The sequence below is a fragment of the Hemitrygon akajei genome, unplaced genomic scaffold (genome assembly GCF_048418815.1).
Source record: "Hemitrygon akajei unplaced genomic scaffold, sHemAka1.3 Scf000173, whole genome shotgun sequence".
Classification (NCBI taxonomy): domain Eukaryota; kingdom Metazoa; phylum Chordata; class Chondrichthyes; order Myliobatiformes; family Dasyatidae; genus Hemitrygon; species Hemitrygon akajei.
In genome coordinates, this window is record NW_027332059.1 from 679,717 (window position 1) to 700,524 (window position 20,808).

The window sequence follows — 20,808 nt, forward strand, 5'->3', positions numbered from 1 at the left end:
TCCCAAACCACACTTGTCAGATCCTTTCTGATACCATCAAAATTCACCTTTCTCCAATTGAGAATATCAACCCGTGGTCCAGACCTCTTTTTTTCAATATTTACTTGGAATCTCATGGCATTATGATCACTAATTTCTGTCATCAGCCCTGGATCATTTCCTAACAGCTTATTGCACACTTTACATCAGGAATTCTACGTCCTGATTATGGGGACATTTGACAAACTCTACCCCATCTAGTCCTTTCACAGTGTGGGAATCCCAGTCAATATCTGGGAAGTTAAAATCACCAACTGAATCAACCTTTGTTTCTTAGCATGGTCTGTGATCTCTCTACAAATTTGTTCCTCTAAATCTCTCAGACTGTTGGGTGTAACCAAGTCCCAGTGATTGCTACAACATCATAATTCCCTGTCCTGAGCTCATCTGGCTTTCCTACGATGCTTCTTGCATTGTGATATACACAGATCAGCACTTTCATCGCACCATGCTCAACCATTTGATTGCTGACTGTATCTGAGGTATGAACAACATCTGACTGGTGTCCAGAAAACAACCTCTCAATCATTGTCACAAAACCAAAGGAGCTAATTGTGGATAACAAAAGGAATGGAGACAGGCTAACCCCTATTGGCATCAATGGATCTGGGGTTGAGAGGGTCACCAAGGATCTGACATGGTCTGTATATACTAGCTGTGTTGTGATAAAAACACAACAGCACCTCTTTCACCTCAGACGGTTGAAGTTTGGGATGGGGACCCAAATCCTAAGGACTTTCTACAGGAACACAAATGAGAGCATCCTGACTGGCTGAATCACTGCCTGGTAAACAGCACTTTCCTTAATTGCAGGAACCTACAGAGAGGGGTGCGCACAGCCCAGCACATCTCTAGATGTGAACTTCCCACTATTCAGGACATTTGCAGAGGCAGGTGTGATAAAAGGGCCCGGAGGATATTGAGGACCCAATTCACCACAACCACAAACTGATCCTGCTGCTACCATCCAGGAAACGGTACCACTGTTGCTTTGGCTGCAGATGAGCCAACTTGTTATCAATGTTTTCTTGAACAACGAATTCATTAGCCTAACTGGGACCATATTTAGCTTGTGAAAAGTCTCAGATGAGTCAATTGTTTCATTCTCAGGGTTGCCAGATTCATGTTTTGATAACAACACCCACAGATGGTGCCTGCTTGTCAAAATAAGTCTGTATCATATTTATGTGTACGAGCTGTGTTGGTTTGTGTCGGTCGGGTGTCTTAGTAACATAATTCACGTCATTAACTTGAGAGACTATTTCATATGGTCCACTGAATTTCGCCTTAACTGGATTCATCCACATTGGAAATAAGGCAAGCACCTTACCCCCCACCTGGTATTTTCTTTCACAAGCCTGCTTATCAAACCAAAACTTCATTTTGCTTTGAGAAATCTATAAGTTTTGTCTTGCTAGGCTACAGGACTAGTGTAGTTTGTTTTTGAACTTCAAAACATAGTCTAAGAAGTTAACATGTACATCCCATCAATCCACTGTTCCTTTAACAAGGTCAAAGGTCCCCTCACGCAGTGACCAAATACAAATTTAAATGGACTAAAGCCCAGTGATTCCTGTACTGACTCTCTTACTGTGAACAAAAAAAAAATATTCCTTCATCCCAGTATTTTCCATTTTCAACACAGTATGTCTTATTCATTGTTTTGAGGGTGGAATGAAATCTATCCAAAGCCCCTTGTGATTCCGGATGGAATGCAGATGATGTAATTCATTTAGCTCCCAGTTCATAAACCACCTGCTGGAGTAAACCAGATGTAAAATTACTTCCTTGATCAGACTGGATTGCTTTAGGCAAACCAAGTAGAGTAAAAAACTTGGTAAGAGCCTTTGTCACAGTTTGAGCTTTAATATTACTGAGAGGTATTGCCTCTGGGAATCTGGATGAGGTACTCACAATAGTTAGCAAATACCGATGGCCAGCTTTAGTCTTTGGCAATGGGCCAACACAATCCACTATAACTTTGGAAAAGGGTTCACCAAATGCAAGTATTAGCTGGAGTGGGGCCACTGGTGTGACCTGATTAGGTTTATCCACAACTTGACAAGTGTGACAGGTTCTGCAAAAGGTCATAACATCTTTCCTCAAATTAGGCAGTAAAATTCCTTCATAATCCTGTTTAGTTTTATTCACTCCAAAATGGCCACCTAAGGGCATACTGTGGGCCAAAGTTAACATTTTTATCTTATAAACTTTAGGAACTACAATTCGGTGAACAACTGTCCGTTCCTCACTCACAGGTATAGCAGGTGGCCTCCACTTCCTGATTAACACTCCATCCTTGAGATAATACCCGACTTGCATTTTCTTAATCTCATCATCTCAGAGAGCGGTTTCTTTTAAAACTTCAATCTCAGTGTCTCGGTTCTGTTCTGCTATAAACTCCTTCCTAGACAGGGATAGGTCTTTCTCATCAGACTTGCTACCTGAATCCTGTTGAAACATTGAAGGCAGAAAAGTCCCTGACAGGTCAGCATTACCTGAATCCCGATTTTGGCTATCATGGGTATCAGAATCATGCTGCACAGAACTGTCTGCATCGGCAGACTTTTTAGCCACACTTGGGAGTTACTGCACAGGAAGGATAAATGTTAAAATCCATCTGTCGGTCACCAGTGGTTGGCTTAGTTGTCAACTGCACTGCCGGAACTACTTTACCATCTGCCAGGTCATTCCCTAACAGCAGAGTAACAACTTCCACTGGTAAACTGGAGCATAATCCAATCTTAACAGGTCTGGAAACCAACCCTGACTGTAAAGTTACCTTGTGCAATGGCACAGAAGCCCCAATGCCTTTAATAAAATGCCGCTCCCAATGCCTTTAATAAGATTTACCTCACCAGTGTTAGTCTCATCACCAAACTTTAGAACGCTAATATAAGTGACAGAGAAGCCCCAGTATCTCAAAGAATTTTCACTGGTACTGGGGTTGACCGTTCCTTTACTTATACAAACCCATCTAACATAAAATGATCGAATCCCTTCTTAACTTGGTCAGACCTCTCAGTTCTTAACTGAGCTTCAACAGAATGTTCAGAACCCTGTGGGGTTATAGGTGCTTCAACATACTGAACACAGGCATTTGGGACTGCCTCCTTTTTCTTTTTCTTATTCAGGATAGAACAGTTAGCCATCATATGAGCAGCTTCTTACAATAGTAACAAGTAAGACCAGAATATTTCTCCTTCAACTGCTTCCCTTCATTCTTACTCGTGTCACTAGTCCCAGCTTTAATTTCTGGATTACCCTGGTGATCCCTGCTACTCTTTTGGAAACTCTTATTCTGGGTAAATTTAACATTATGAGTTAAAGCGAACTCATCTGCTAATCTAGCAGACTCTTGCAATGTAGCAGCATCTTTTTCATCTAAATACGTCTTTATGTCATCAGGGACGCACCTTTTGAATTCTTCAATTACAACCAACTCTTTCAAGCTGTTAAAATCAACATTTATATTTTTATATGTGCACCAGCCAAAACACAAACTGCTCACAAGAAAGTTCCATATAAGTCTGGTTCACAGATTTCCTTGAATTTCTAAACTTTTGCCTGTATGATTCTGGGACCAACTCGTAAGCTTTGAGCACAGCCTGTTTCACTATGTCATAATCAGCTGCTTCATCAACTGTCAAAGCAGAATATGCTTGCTGATCCTTCCCGTTAATTACACATTGTAAGAGAATAGGCCAACCCTTTTCTGGCCACTTTAAACTCCGAGCAACCATCTCAAAATACTGAAAGTATTTATCAACCTCTGCCTCGTCAAGTGGAGGTACCAATTTAACTTCCCAACTGTCCTCAAACTTATCACCAGAGTCTAACGCTAGACCCCTTTGCTGCAATCTCTCTATCTTTTCCAGCTTGAACACCCTCTGTCTTTCTGCTTCCTCCCTCTGTTTTTCTGCCTCTCCAGCCTCAAACTGCCTCTGCCTTTCCGCAGCCTCCATCTTTAACTTTTCTAACTTGTAATGGAGCTCAAGCTCACTAGGTTTACTTTCAGGAAACACCTCCAACTCCTCCACTTTAAACACACCTCAGATACATGATGTTCAGCTATAATCCTCTGCATCTGTGCCTTCCTCATTGTCAATTTCACCTTAGCAAGTTTAAACCTTTTCACAATACACAACAACACGACCCTTCTGGCGTCCTCTAATGCCTCAGAGGTTGGTGCTTCCAGACATTTATCAACATCCATTGCTGCTGATTTTGCAGACAAATAAATCAGAAGGGATTTCCCCAATGAAATCAATAATTAATTTATCAACACGCCCTCAAATTTGTTCATATCCCAGATGCAGGCCCCAATTTTGTTATGAACAAATATTTAGAAACTAAAGCTTTAGAAATTAACCAGCAACAATAGACTACTCCTGGAGTCTAGTTTTGATGTTAAAACCACTATCTTTATTAGTATCTACTTATAATAAATTAAATTAAGCAAGATAAACAAAAGTTAACAGTGTTATGTGTATATATGTGTGTAAATTGTTACGTACCCCATAACTGGGTCACTTACCAGCAAAGATAGAGAGGTCCGTTGAAGTCTGATGGTACTATTTTTAACAGTATTTATTGATAAAAATACACAAAAATAATATCAATGCAAACATACAGATAATATACATCATCAATACTAAATCTAAAAGCGCGGGTATAATAATAATCAATAAGAAATAACTCTATCGTTGTGTAGGGGATAATGTATTGTCCGATGGAAATATAAAAGTCACTCAAGTTCATGCAGGCTGCAGCCTTTTGTTGGAGTCAAGAGAGACAGATATTTTAAACTTGCCGGCTTTCCTTTTTATGATGTCGATCCTTCGAGAGTTCCGTTTTTGTAGTCGGTCCTTTAGCTAAGCCGTTCCATGGAAAACTCAATACACAATTCCGTCTCCAAGAGACAATGGCCATTTCCCGTGGCTTTGTATCGCTGAGGGGCCAGGACATTCCAAACCCCATGTTGATTCTGCGTGTCTTTCTCTCATTTCCTGCGTCTCCTGACCTGAATTAATAGCGATCTTGCGATTTTCAAAAAGGTGGGGGCTACTTTGTACCCATCAGCCCCTCAGAGTTGGGTCACAGGCGTAACAAAATATAACTCCCAAACTATTGAGCTCGGGGGAAACAAGGCTGAGAGTCTTGAGATGGTAAAGTATGGAAGTTCAGTTCATCCACGGAATAGGTAATGAGAGAGAGATATTTGTAATCCAGGATAAATGTCGAGAGAAGGCAATTAAGTCGATTTCCAAAGGTTCCATTGTGGTGAAACGAGAGAACAGTTGCTGTAGATTTTATGCTTCATCGTTTCAAATCCACATACGAATTATCACCGAAAGTGACTTGTCACAAGGGGTATCGCCTTCAAGTGAATTATCACACCACACCCAGCCAAGCGTTAACACATAAGTAGTCTTCACAGGATACCCCAAATCCGATCCACACCTATGGATCAAATGAGGTGATAACCACACATTCGATGTATGGTGAATCAACACTTAACCCACCCTTGTGGGCATAGGAAAGCTCTAAACAGTGACCCTTGGCCACTAGTTCCCTGGTTTCGATCCTTCCATTTTTCCTCCTTCATCTCCGCCTGACTCTGAGTGTGAGTCCTCGGTTAAAACTAAACAAGCTGTGAGCGATGTAAACAAGCTGCAAGCCCGACTGATTTGCCTTCTTAATCACTCTCTCTCTTAAAATGAATGTCCTCAGCAAGCAAAAGCAAGGAATTAATAAGAATGTGAACTGACTGGTGTGCCAGTAGTTGGGATGACTGAATGAATCCTTTCCAACATTCTGAGCAGGTGAATAGCTCAGAATGTGTGAACTGACTGGTGTTTCAGTAGGCTGGATGACAGAGTGAATCCCTTCCCACAGACTGAGCAGGTGAATGGCTTCTCCCCAGTGTGAACTCGCTGGTGTCTCAGTAGGTGAGATGACCGAGTGAATCCCTTTCCACAGACTGAGCAGGTGAACGGTTTCTCCCCAGTGTGAACTGACTGATGACTCAGCAGGTTGGATGATTGAGTGAATCCCTTCCCACACACTGAGCAGGTGAACGGTTTCTCCCCAGTGTGAACTCGCTGATGTTTCTGCAGGCTGGATGAATCAGTGAATCTCTTCCCACATTCTGAGCAGGTGAATGGCTTCTCCCCAGTGTGAACTCGCTGATGACTCTGTAGGTGGGATGAGCGAGTGAATCCCTTCCCACAGTCTGAGCAGGTGAATGGCTTCTCCCCAGTGTGAACTCGCTGATGACTCTGTAGGTGGGATGACCAAGTGAATCTCTTCCCACATTCTGAGCAGGTGAATGGCTTCTCCCCAGTGTGAACTCGCTGATGACTCAGTAGGTGAGATGACCGAGTGAATCCCTTCCCACAGACTGAGCAGGTGAATGGTTTCTCCCAGGTGTGAACTCGCTGATGTACCTTCAGTTTAGATGAGCAAGTGAATCCCTTCCCACAGTCTGAGCAGGTGAACGGTTTCTCCCCAGTGTGCACTGACTGATGACTCAGCAGGTTGGATGATTGAGTGAATCCCTTCCCACACACTGAGCAGGTGAACGGTTTCTCCCCGGTGTGAACTGACTGATGTCTCTGCAGGCTGGATAACCGAGTGAATTTCTTCCCACAGACTGAGCAGGTGAATGGCTTCTCCCCAGTGTGAACTCGCTGGTGTCTCAGTAGGTGAGATGACCGAGTGAATCCCTTCCCACAGACTGAGCAGGTGAACGGTTTCTCCCCAGTGTGAACTGACTGATGTCTCTGCAGGCTGGATGACAAAGTGAATTTCTTCCCACAGACTGAGCAGGTGAACGGTTTCTCCCCAGTGTGAACTCGCTGATGTACCTTCAGTTTAGATGATTCAGTGAATCCCTTTCCACAGACTGAGCAGGTGAATGGCTTCTCCCCAGTGTGAACTTTCTGGTGTCTCTGTAGGGTGGATGAATCAGTGAATCTCTTCCCACATTCTGAGCAGGTGAATGGCTTCTCCCCAGTGTGAACTCGCTGGTGTGTCAGTAGGCTGGAAGAGTTGATGAATCCCTTCCCACAGTCTGAGCAGGTGAACGGACGCTCCCCGGTGTGAACTCGCTGGTGAGCCATTAGGTCAAATGACCGAGTGAATCCCTTCCCACAGTCTGAGCAGATGAACGGCTTCTCCCCAGTGTGAACTCGCTGGTGACTCTGTAAGTGGGATGACTGAGTGAATCCGATCCCACAGACTGAGCAGGTGAACGGCCTCTCTCCATTGTGAACTCGCTGATGTACCTTCAGTTGAGATGACCGAGTGAATTCCTTCCCACAGTCTGAGCAGGTAAACGGCCACTCCCCGGTGTGAACATGCTGATGACTCTGCAGGCTGGATAACCGAGTGAATTTCTTCCCACAGTCTGAGCAGATGAACGGCCGCACCCCGGTCTGAACTCGCTGGTGTGCCATCAGGTCAGATGACCAAGTGAATCCTTTCCCAGAAATGCAGCAGATGACCAGCTTCTGACTGGTGGGTCCACAGGTGGGATGACAGACTAAGTGCTTTCGTACACATAGAACAGGTAAATGACCTTGCCCAGTGTGAACTTGCTGATGTACCTTCAGTTGAGATGACTGACTGAATCCATTCCCAATGTCTGAGCAGAAGAATGGGCTCTCCCCTGTGTAAAATTACGGGCGTGCCAGTTGGTCAAACGACTAAGTGAATCCTGCCCCGTAGTCTGATCAGGTAGGATGGTCGATTGAATCCCTTGCTTCACTTCTTAAATATCTAGACAGAGACAGCAAAACTGGTGTGCCATGTCTGAGCTTCCGGGAGACAAATTCCTTCTCGTTTTTAACCTGTAAAAAGATTTACAAAATCCATCAATGGGTGTAGGACAACACTTTGGATGAGATTACTTGAGTTGCCAAGGTTTGATCCAGCATCACACTGTTACAGTGAGGTTCCACCCAAGTTGCACAGAGAAATCATCTTCTAACTGGGCACAGTGCTGGTATCTGGAATAACCATTAATTCCCTGATGCTCTTCTTGTTTCTATAGGAATGGGGCATTTCTGTGGTCTCCAATTTGTGCTTTGGCTCAGTTTGTCTCCCTCCATTGGTATTATTCCCTGTTCCTGCTGAGCTGCATGGGTGCCTGGCCACACAGTAACTGAAAAATTCTCAGACAAATAGTCTTTCTTGATGTGCCGCTGGGATTTTCTTATATGTATTATTAACTTAAAGTGCCACAATTTTAATGTCTTATAAAAATTTCTTGTTGAGATGAATGGTTGGTCCGCACAGCTGTTAAAGGCTCTTGCAGAAAAGTACCAACAAAGAAACAGGCCCTTTGGGCTATCTAGCTTGTGCTAAACTATTTAAACTCCCCACTCTCACACCCCAACCATTCAGGTACCTACACAAAACTCCTTAAATGTTGAAATCCAGCTCGCATTCACCATTTGTGTTGGCTGCTCATTCCGCACCCAGATGACCATCTGTGTGAAGGAGTTTCCCCTCATGTTCCCCTTAACATTTCACCTTTCACCCTTAACCCATGGCCTCTGGTTGTAGTTCCACACCATCTCAGTGGTAAAAGCCAGCTTGCATTTTATCTATGCCCCTCTATCACAATCAAATCTCCCCTCAATCTTCTACATTCCAAGGAATAAAGTCCGAACCTGTTCAATTTTTCCTCGTAACCCAAGTCCTCCAGACCTGGCAAAATCCTTGTGAATTTTCTCTGAACTCTCGGAACCTCTTTTACAACTTTCATCTATCTACTGTTGTCAGTGCTTTGGTTCATGAAGGCCAATGGGCTGAAATCATTCTTTCCATCTCTATCTAACTGTGATACCACTTTTAGTGAATTACAGACTTGTATTCCCAGGTCCCTTTCCTCTACAACACTCCTCAGTGCCCAACCAGTCACTGTGTAAGACCTACACTGGTAGGTCCTACCAAAGTGCAACACCTCACACTTGTCTGCATTAAATTCCATTTTCCATTTCTCAAACAATTTTTCCAGCTGGTCCAGGTCGCACTGTAAGCCATGATAGTCTTCCTCGCTGTCCACTACACCCCAATCTTGGTGTCATCCACAAATTTACTGATCCAGTTAACCACACCATCATCCAGACTACTGATATAGATGACAAACAACAACAGATCAAGCACTGATCCCTATGACACACAACTAGTCACAGGCCTCCAGTCAGAGAGGCAACCATCTGCTACCACACTCTGGCTTCTCCCAAAGCCCGTGTCTCGTCCAATTTACTATCTCATCTTGAATGTTGAGTGACTGAACCTTCTTGACCCACCTCCCATATGAGACATTGTCAAGTGCCTTGCCGAAGTCCATGTAGACAACATCCACTGCCTTGCCTTCATCCACTTTCCTGATAACTTCCTCGAGAGACTCTATAAGATTGGTGAGCCATGAACTACCAAGCACAAAGCCATGTTGTCTATCCTTAATCAATTCACATCTATACAAATATTTATATATCCAGTTCCTGCACATAAGTTCCAATAACTTTCCCCCTACTGATGTCAAGCTCACCAATGTACAATTTCTTAGTTTATTTTTAGAGCCTTTCTTGAACAGCGGAACAACATTGGTTGTCCTCCAATCCTCCACTACCTCACCTGTCACTAAGGATGATTTAAATATCTGTGCATGAGCGCCGACAACTTCTGCACTTGTCTTCCAAAGGGTCCGAGGGAACAATTTGTCAGGCCCTGGGGATTTATCCATGGCAATTTGCCTTCAGACAGCAAACACCTCCACCTCTGTAATCTGTACAGTGTCCATGAAGTTGATGCTGCTTTGCCTCACTTCTATAGACTCTGTGTCCACCTCCTGAGTAAATACGAATGCAGAAAAAATCTCCCCCATCTATTTTGTCTCCTCATATGGATTACCATTCTGATTTTGTAAAGGATTAATTTTTTCCCTTGCAATCTTTTTGCACTTAACATATCTGCAGAATCCATGAGGATTCTCCTTCACCTTGTCTGCTGGGGCAACCTCATGCCTTCTTTCATCAGTGTTCACTTGAATTTCCTGTATCTCATAAGTAGCCCATTTGTTCCTATCTGCCTGTATGCACCTCCTTTTTATTGATCTGGGAGATGAAAACCAAAGGGGTGATAGAGCTGCATGGTGGGGGGTGGGGGTAAGGGGGGTTAAACTAACGTCTCAGGGGGAATGGATGCCTGAATAACAGAACAGATAGTGGAGGTGTTGTGGAGACAGATGTTGTTCAGACCTCAGACAAGGTCAGGAATGAAAAACGTTGAGCATGGTGCAGTGAATATGCTGAACCCTGTATATCTCAATGCAAGGAGCATGATAGGAAAGGTGGATGTGTTCAGGGAATGGATCAACACCTGGAATTAAGATACCAGGATCTGGCAACTGTGGACTGGGACAGGCTGCTTTATGGCAAAGGTGTGTTTGGTAAATGGGAGGCCTTCAAAGTGAAATTTTGAAAGTACAAAGCGGGTATGTGCTTGTCAGAATAAAAGGTAAAGATAGAAACTGCAGGGAACCTTGGATTTCAAGAGATATTGAGACCCTGGTGAAGCACAAAATGGAGTTTCATAACAGGGATAGGCAGGCAGGTTCTTATGAAGTATAAAATATACAAGAGAACACATAAGAGATAAATCAGGATGGCTAAAAGCAGGCATGAGGTTGCCATTGCAGAAAAGATTAATCATCAGGGATTCCAGAGATAGATTAAGAGCAAAAGGATTTTCAGGCACAAAGTTGGTTCTCTGTAAGACCAGAATGGCAATCCACGTATGGAACCAAAGCAGATGGGGAGATCTTAAATATGTTTTCATCTCTATTTACTCAGGAGATGGACAAAGGTTCTATTGGAGTGTGAAAAGGCCACATTAAAATTGTGGACCCTGTACAGATTAAAGAAGAGATGTTATTTCACTGTTCAATATAGATCATTGAGCATAGAAATCTACACCATATTCCAGGCCATTCAGCCTATAATGTTGTGCCAACCACGTAACTTACTCTAGAAACTGCCTAGAATTTCCCTAGCACAGAGCCCTCTATTTCTCTAAGCTCCATGTGCCTATGTAAGAGGCTGTTAAAAAACCCTATTGTATCTGCCTCAACCACCACTGCTGGCAGTGGATTACATGCACACACTATTTTCTAAGTAAAAAACTTACCCTTGCCATCCCCTCGGTAACTATTTCCAAGCACCTTAAAACTATGCCCCCTCGTGTTAGCCATTTCAACCCTGGGGGTAAAACCTCTGGCTATCCACACGATCAATGCCCCTCATCACTTTATAGCCCTAAAAAAGGGTCTAAACATCAGAAAGTAAATTATACATTGCTTTGAGGATCTGTTAGAATTATGAGGGTATAGATAGGGTAAATGCAAGCAGCTTTTTCCACTGAGGTTGGGTAGGATGACAACCAGAGGTCATGGATAAGTGGGGAAGGTGAAAATTTAATGGGAACATTTGGGAAATCTCTTTAATGAAATGGTCGTGAGACTGTGGAATGAGATGCCAGCAAAAGTGGTGAATATAAGCCCAGTTCCAACAATAAGAGAAGTTTGATAGGTATTTGGATGGTAGGGGCATGAAGGGTGATTGTCCCTGTGCAAGTAGTTGCATTAGACAGCTTAAATGTGTTCTCAGCATTGACTAGGTGGGCCAAATAGCCTGTTTCTGTACTGAACTTCTCCATGTTTCTATGACAGAGAAGCTAGCCAAACTTGTAAGGGGAAAGGTAGGAGTGACAACGGAGCAGCAATGGCTGGAGTTTCTGGGAGCAATTCGGGAGCTGAGTGATCGATACATCCCAAAGAAGTGGAAGCATTGGAAAGGCAGAATGACACAACCATGGCTGAAATGAGAAGCCAAAACCAACATAAAGACCAAAGAGAGAGCAAACAAAAGAGCAAAAACTATTGGGAAGCTTTTAGAAACCAACAGAAGATAACAAAAAAAAAGTCAGATGAGCTTGCATGGATTTATGATTTGTAGTCATTAATGAGTCTTGGTAGCACCCAACTGTCTGAGACATTCAGAAGAATAAAATATCCGGGGCCTCAATATCTCTTGAAAAGCAAGGTTCCCTGCATCAGTTACCTTTCAACTTTTATTTTGACAGGCACATACAAACTCAACACCCTCAAAATTTCACTTCTGAAGGCCTCACACTTACCAAGTACTCCTTGGCCAGAAAACAGCCTGTCCCAAACCACACTTGTCAGATCCTTTCTGATAACATCAAAATTGACCTTTCTCCAATTTAGAATATCAATCCATGGTCCAGACCTCTCTTTTTCCATATTTACTTTTGAATCTCATGGCATTATGATCACTAATTTCTGTCATCAGCCCTGGATCATTTCCTAACAGCTTATTGCACACTTCTACGTCGGGATTCCTACGCACTGATTAAGGGCACATTTGACAAACTTTACCCCATTTAGTCCTTTTACATTCTGTGAGTCCTAGTCAATATATGGAAAGTTAAAATCACTTACTGCATCAACCTTTGTTTCTTGGCATGGTCTGCGATCTCTCTACAAATTTGTTCCTCTAAATCCCTCAGACTGTTGGGTGCAACAAAGTCCCAGTAATGGCTACAATATCGTAATTCCCTGCCCTGAGCTCATCTGGCTTTCCTACGATGCTTCTTGCATTGTGATATACACAGCTCAGCACATTCATCGCACCATGCTCAGCCATTTGATTGCTGACTCCATCTGAGGACTGAACAACTTCAGACCAAGCCTGTAAAGATGGGAATCTGTCCCCCCAGTTTAACTCCCTACTGCTCCAATACTTACCAACTAAGTTAGCCAACATGATTAAAACAAATAATATGGATTGGCCTGACAATGACCAAAATTGAATGTGACGAGCTTTGACATATTGTTGGGACCTAACTTTCAAATCCCAATCAACCCTGAAGGGAACTAATATTAAAGGTGAAGATGTTCAGTGGGAAGAAGGATGCGAGAGGGCGATATCTGGGGATCAGAAATGGGAACAAAAACCTACCAAGGGACAGGTGGGGACAACAACCCGTTTTCAAATTAACAAGCAAGGATGCTTCTTGCCGTGAGTACCACCCCTCAGGAAGAGCCCGACGGAACATTGCAAGTTGCTGGAATTCCAATTCCGTTTATGATTGATATGCCGGCAACCACAACCACTCTCAATCAGGAAATAATATTGGAAAATGGATTCCAGCTATCAAACACTACAATCACTCTGTCTGGGTTCGAAGGCACGGAATGCACGTATTCACATACACAGCCACTACAGGTGGAATTCCAGGGGGATTGAGAAAAGCCAGTATTATGCACCCCTCTAGGGACAAAGTTCCCGGTCACATTAGAGAGGTTAAAGGAAGAGAGAACAGCGCATTACTGGCCGAAGTTCCGGATTTCCTTTGGCGACAGACAGGACAGGTGGTTCCCCATACCACCGTGAGGGTTTGCCTTGGGTTCAAGCCAAAGAGCCTAGGGTTCCTTGCCTACACCCTGATGAAACAAGCCTCCAGCACCAAGGGAGGCTGGCCAGACTTGGCTGCATGCCAACTCTGATACTGGAAGGACTCAGGTGAAGACAGGACATCTGGTAAGACACTCTTTTAATATTGACCGAACCCAAGAGGCTGTACCCCATCTCTTAGCAATCTCAGGCCATGAAATTGGCCTTGCTTGTTAATTTCTAAAACTGCCCCCCATCCGGATCACCATGAAAGAAGGACAGACTTTCCCATCCACTCTGCAATATCCCCTCAAGCCCGAGGCAATGTTTTATGAGAATGGAAGCCCTTTTGTGGATCCAGCAGGGAAACAATATTCTGGCGATGCGATAGTAACTGACAGTGAAGTAATTGAGCAGGCCTCTTTTGAAGCAGCTGTCTCGTCCAGAAGGCTGAGCTGTTTGCTCGGACTCGTGTCTGTATCCTAGCAACAGATAAAAGTGCGAACAATTACACAGACTCCCATTATGCATTTGGAGTTGTACATGACTACCGGGCTCTCTGGGAACATGGGGATTCCTGATTTGCTCTGGCCACCCCATTAGTAATGCCTCCTTTGTAAACAACTTACTCACCGCTCAACAGCTACCTCGAGTTTTGGCTATTATTAAATGTGCGGCCCACACCCACATGTCCAATCAGGTCACTAAACGATGCTTCAGCAGATTAGACAGCGAAAAGTGCTGCACAATCCTCGATAGTTGTAGTCTCCTCGGATTCCCATCAAGCAATCCTCAGATGGATTGAAGCTATTCCAACTACCAATAATACTGTTATGACTGTTGTGAAGGTATTATTACGGGATATAATTCCCAGGTACGGCCTGCCAGAGAAGCTGAGCTCTGAAAATGGCCCACATTTTGTGGCGAAAGCAAGTGAAGGGGTGTGTAACAAGCTAGCTATCAAGCAACAATTCCATTGTGTACACCACCCACGGGCCGCTGGCTTAGTGGAAAGAGTCAATGGCACTCTGAAGAGTAAACTGGCCAAACTAACAGTGGAGACTGGACTCACTTGGTTGAAGGTCCCACTGTTAGACCTATTCCACATGAGGGTCACCCCACAGGGGAAAACAGTGCTGTCACCAGCTGAAATCATTTATGGACGGCCCATGAGGACACCCTGTGGACGAAGACCTTGTGTACCATTGTTCCCAGAAAGTCTACCAGGTACATTGGATATGCATACACTCGGGGAAGAGATGGGGAAATACATATGCCAACTTAACAAAATTTTCCAAGCATTACATTCACAGGTACGACAGGCTTACAAGGAAGAGAACAACCGCGCAGAGAGCAGTGACTGTCCCACCCAAGAACCTGGGAATTTTGTCCTGACCAAGAACTGGAATTGAGGGAAACTCAGACCTCGGTGGAGAGGACCATATTAGGTGTTACTGACCACTCCACGGCTCTGAGACTGAAGGGGCAATCTCGGTGGATACATCGAACAGACTACAAACGTGTTACTGAAGGAACAGAGTAGAAGGACTCTCTCGGACTAAAGGAAAAAGTATTGGTTGATCGTGGTGTGATGAACCTCTAGGCTTCTTGTCACTCAGAGAGTGCCTGAGTGACGTCAGCCGCCGGGTTTCTCAGCTCCTGTTTGATTCTTACTGAGAGAGAGGGAGGGGTGGAACTATTTGACTCTGCAGCGTGCTTACACTTGCTCACAGCTTGTGTTTACATAGCTCGCAGTTTGCTTTATTTAAGCAAGGACAGTCAGAGACAGACAGTCAGACGGAGAGAAAGAAAGAAGATGGAAGGTTCGAAACAAAGGACCTAGTGGCTGAAGTTCGCTGTTTGAACTCTCCTGTGCCCACAAGGGTGGGTTGATTATTGATCCAGCAAATACTGAATGTGTGATTGTCACATTGTTTGATCCACTGGAGTGAATCTTTAGGTTTGGCAGTGTCCTGTGAAGACCACTTGTGCTAACCCTTGCCTGGGGGTGGTAATTCACTTGTACAGGGTACCCCGTGACAAATCACTGTTGGTGATAATTCCTATAATCCATATGGGGATTTTGATGGAGTATCCCATGGCTACCACATTTGTTAACTCTTAGCTGGATTCGGGTGTGTTATGTGGTAACCACTTGTGAGAGGGGATATTCTGTGGAAATCACTGTTGGTAATACTTTGTGTGTTGGATCTGGATTGGGAGTACCTTGTGGAATCTACCTGTGTGTTAACCCTTGCCTGGGTGGTAGTTCCCTTTGAAGACGGTACACATGTTATAAGCTAGTTTTGGTGATAATTCATATGTGGATTTGGAACGAAGATGGATAAGATCTTCGGCGACTGTTATCCTGTTTTACCACCGTGGAACTTGTGGAATTGGAAGCAATTGCCTACTCTCGACATTCACCTTCGATTACAAATATCTCTCTCTCATCATTTATTCCGTGGATGAGCTGAACTTTCATACTTTACCATCTTAAGACTCTAAGCTTGGTATTCCTTGAGCTCAATGGTTTGGGAGTTATATTTACACATATGTATACACATAACACTGTTAACCATAGAACACTGCAGCACAGTACAGGCCCTTCAGCCCTCCATGTTGTGCTGACCCATATAATCCTTTAAAAACATGTACTAAATCCACACTACCACATAACCCTCTATTTTTCTTTCATCCATGTGCCTGTCCAAGAGGCTCTTAAATAGCCCTAATGTTATAGCCTCCACCACCATCCCTGGCAAGTCATTCCAGGCACCCACAACCCTCTGTGTAAAAAAACTTACCACTGATGTCTCCCCTAGACTTCCCTCCCTTAATTTTGTACATATGCCCTCTGGTATTTGCTATTGCTGCCCTGGGAAACAGATACTGACTATCCACCCTGTCTATGCTTCTCATAAACTTGTAGACCTCTATCAAGTCCCCTCTCATTCTTCTACGCTCCAAAGAGAAAAGTCCCAGCTCTGCGAACCTTGATTCATATGACTTGTTCTCCAAACCAGGCAACATCCTGGTAAATCTCCTCTTCACCCTCTCCATTGCGTCCACATCCTTCCTATAATGAGGTGACCAGAATTGAACATAATACTCTAAGTGCAGTCTCGCCAGAGATTTGTAGAGTTGCAACATGCCCTCTCTACTCTTGAACTCAATCCCCCTAGCATACCATAGGCCTTCTTAACCACCCTATCAACCTGTGCAGCAACCTTGAGGGATGTATGGATTTGAACCCCAAGGTCCCTTTTGATTGTTTTGCTTAAGTTGTTATATTATAAGTAGATACAAATAAAGATAGTGGTGTTAACATCAAAACCAGACTCCATGTGTGGTCTATTGCTGCTGGTTCATTTAAATTGTTACAGGTATGTAACAGTGGTGTTCTTGTTTATGTCTTTGAGAGGGATCACCCCAGCATCCGGGGTCCCCATGTTAACACATTTCTGTGTCTCTGTCACACCGATGCCAAACAGGTAGAACGAGGGGCCTGCTGGGTTTGTGCCGAAATTCCGCAGCATAGTAAAACTATGCTTCCAATGTCAGTCATCCCGCTCAACCAGAGTGAGGAACTCTCAGCCTGGGCTTTCTCAAATAACACCCGGGGAAGAGAAATGCGGAACTGGGGTCCAGTCAGACATGACTGTGGCTGTCAGTGTTTTGAGGGATGGTATCTCAGGCTCCCACCAAACGCAAATTCCCAGACTGGGAAACATGCATCCTGGCCATACTTGCAGGTGCCCAGCAGCGGAGAGGAATAACTGAGACTGAGCGATTTTGGATGATCACTTTTCTCTCCTATGGAGTAGCCAGGAATCCACGAAAGATAATCAATTTGGCTACAGCATTTGAGCTGGCCACAATACTGCAGAGGCCCTGACAGAAATGCAGGCCCAAGTAACAGAAATATCCACTGAAATGAATGCAATCCGGCAAACAGTCGTACAGAATCGTATGGCTTTAGATTTTATCCCAGCTGAGAAAGGGGGAACCTGTGTTATTATTGACACAGAATGCTGCACCTATATCCCTGATGAGTCTACTAACATTACATCCCTCTCCAAGCACACTGCCAAGGAGATTGACAGCATCAAGAAGGTAGGGCAGGATTTACACAGGTTCACCGAAGGGTCGAAATGGTAGTATTTGAAGGCCTGTTTGATAATATGTGAGGCATGATATTGCATTATGGCTTAATAGTTGTACATATCATTGTAATAATTAGTGTTGTGCACTGTTTTATCCATTGATAAGTCAATGCTGTACACGGATGCTTTCTCTGTAAAAAAAATTACTGCTTTGTTGATCATGTAATGATCAAAAGGAGGAAGTGGTAAAGTATGTAAAAGGGTTAACTCTTCCTTAAACAATAGCCGCCTGTTTTTCTGAAAGAAATTGCTGATGATCAACCGATGTACTAAGCCATGCTGAGCCATATTTCTTCTTGAGGGTAGCTAGCTAGGGTTTCTGGATGTTTATCTGAATTGTGCTCCCATGTGTAGAGATAGGACAGCTTCAGTCTGTTCTGTGTGTGTAAGCCATTATGACTATTTTGTAATTTATCTTAAGGGGCTGTAATATAGTAAATAACTTTGGCTCCAGCCTGCCTTGTGTGGTGGGTATCTGGACAGATATATCTGTGGTGTAAGGGGAATTGTTAGTCAGTTAGTGGATTGGGTGGGAACAGTCATAGACTATTCCTGTTTGAGCGACTAACTGAGTAAGCCCCAGGTGCTTGGAGTAAAGACTTTGTATTTATACGGTCTCTGAGTGACTTTTTCCAGATTCGACTTCCACAGAATGGGAGTGGTTTTAAAGGACTGGGCTGCTGGAAGCACATTACCAGACCTGGAGTGATTGCAACTGGATCTGACAGAGGCATAACTGGTTCCTCTGGGCACATTCAGTCTCACTCCAACAATTTCCTACCTTCCTTTTACAGGTATGTAATGTCTAAAGGACCAGAGTTTGAGTAAATGAGACTCACCAAACTTTCTCCTGACTGAATCACTGGATTCTCTGAATCAGATGGGTTCTCTCCAGTTGATGCTCTCAATCCTCAGGCAGGTTCACTTGTTGATGTTCCACTCAGTGGTGGTTTGCTTCCAGTCGGGTTTTTCTTCCAATAAATCTCTCACCGCAGGACTAACTTTAACATGAAAGATAATGAAGCACATTGCCAATAGAAAGGAGAACCAAATATTTCTGCTTAATGTTACTAAGAGCAAAACTCACTGAAATTTAAATGTTGAAGGCAGATATAATGACCTCAGTGAACAATCTTTTATTGTCCCTCACACGTCACAAAACGATATGTGATAAGAAGGAGCCATCATTCAGTCATGGTAAGACATAAGACACAGAAACAGAATTAGGTGATTCGATCCATCTGGTCTGCCCCACCATTCAACCATGGCTGATTTTCATTCCAACACCATATTCCTGCCTTCCTCCTGTAACCCTGAAGCTACTTAGCAATCATCAATATATTAATCTCTGTCATAAACATACCCAAATGGCAGCCTCAACCACCCTCTGCGACAACAAATTCCACAGTTCAGACATCATTGGCTGAAGAAATTTTCTCATCTCAGTTTTAAAGGGAAGCATCTTTATTCTGAGACTGTGCTGTCAGATCACCGACTCTCCGTATAATGGAAACATCCTCTTCATGTCCACTGTATCCAGGCTTTTCTGCATTGGGTAGGTTTACTTAACCATACATCCGTCCACAACTCCCACCGTCCCTCTGAACTCCATTGAGCACAGGTCCAGAACCATCAAATACTCCTCATACATGAAGCCGATCATTCCTGAGATTATTCTTGTAAACCTTGTTAGCAACACACCACGTGATCGTGCGTCCCAAAGCGGAGGGCGGGACAGATCTGCGGCGCACTGCCTCACGTGACCTGTTGGCGGGACTCCCCTTTCAATTCTGCGGAAATAGACAGCCTGGGCTCCTGGTTTGGATCGCTCAATGCAGATTCAGTGAAGTCAACACATTTCTGACGAGCCCAGATAACTGGGTACTAAATGAGTAATTGGCCCTCATTTCGGGGCTCACGGCCAACATCGGATCACCCCGCTCGGGATCGGTCTCAATACTCACCGATGGGAAAGTGATATCTTCGGCCCGCAGACAGTGATCCCGAATCCGCAGAACGCAACCCGCCTGTAGACTGTGAGCATGCGCAAAGTGATTGGTGCATCATCCGGAGGGCGGGGCCTCGATGCGACGCACAGAAGCTGCCAATCTGTGGTTAAATGGGAGGGGAAAATGGGATCACGTGACTCCTCCTTCCCCCGGGCAGTGACTCCAGCTATCCATTACTCTTTGGAAAGAAGCAAACTTGCCACTCACATCTCCTCTCACCCTGAATGTATTAGCCATTTCACCCCCAGGAAAAATATATCGTCGGTCCACTCTATTTATTCCTCTCGTAATCTTACAAAATGTCCATCCAGTCTCACCCCAGCCTGCGCCGCTCTGGAGTAAACAACACAAGTTTGTGCAACCTCTCGTTACAGCTCATGCCCTCTAATCCAGGCAATATCGTGGTAAACCTCTTCTGCGTCTCCTCCAAAGCCCCGACATCCTTCCGAGAGTGGGGGCGAACAGAACTGTATGAAATACTTCAGATGTGGTCTAACTAGTTTTATAAAGCTGTGTTACGAACTGTAACGTTTTAGAAACGAAACAGCAGCAATAGAGTTCACACCGGAGTCTGGTTTTGATGTTAAAACCACTTATTTATTAGTATCTACTTATAGTAACTTAACCAAATAAAGGAAAGGTAACAGTGTTATGTGTAAATATAACTCCCAAACTATCGAGCCTGAGGGAACAAAGCTTAGAGTCTTGAGATGGTAAAGTAGGAAAATTCAGTAATCCCCGGAATAAATGATGGGAGAGAGATATTTGTAATCCAGGGTGAAACGTAGAGAAAAGGCCGTTACTTCGAAATAACCGTCGTCGAAATTTTTATCCGTTGAATCTGTCCATATACGAGTTATCAGCGAAAGTGACCTGTCACAGTAATACCGTCTATCAGGGGTTACCGCACAACAGACCCAGGCAAGGGTTAACACAAGTAACAACCATACACATTCGTTGTGGTTCTGTGCACCGATGATCAACCCACTCTTGTGGGCCGAGGAGAGTTCCAAGCCTCAGCTGCGACTAACTGAAGCTATCAGCTTTTCCAGTCTCTCTCTCTCTCTCTCTCTCTCTCTCTCTCTCTCTCTCTCCTCTCTCTCTCTC

The 20,808-nt window shown here is 44.0% G+C and overlaps 1 protein-coding gene across 2 annotated transcripts in view; it reads right to left on the reverse strand.

Moving 5' to 3' along the window:
• The window catches only part of LOC140724209 (uncharacterized), a 67,507-nt gene that overhangs the window by 6,629 nt on the left and 40,070 nt on the right, over window positions 1-20,808 (reverse strand). The window contains exons 1-2 of one of the 2 annotated variants that reach the window (XM_073038697.1): window positions 19,657-19,733; window positions 18,532-18,693 (exon numbers count right to left, since the gene is read on the reverse strand). The exons of the other annotated variant lie outside the window; for it this stretch is intronic. The gene's annotated coding sequence lies outside the window, so the exon portion shown is untranslated. Of the gene's footprint in view, window positions 1-18,531; window positions 18,694-19,656; window positions 19,734-20,808 lie in introns of those variants that run through there. 2 annotated transcript variants of the gene reach the window in all.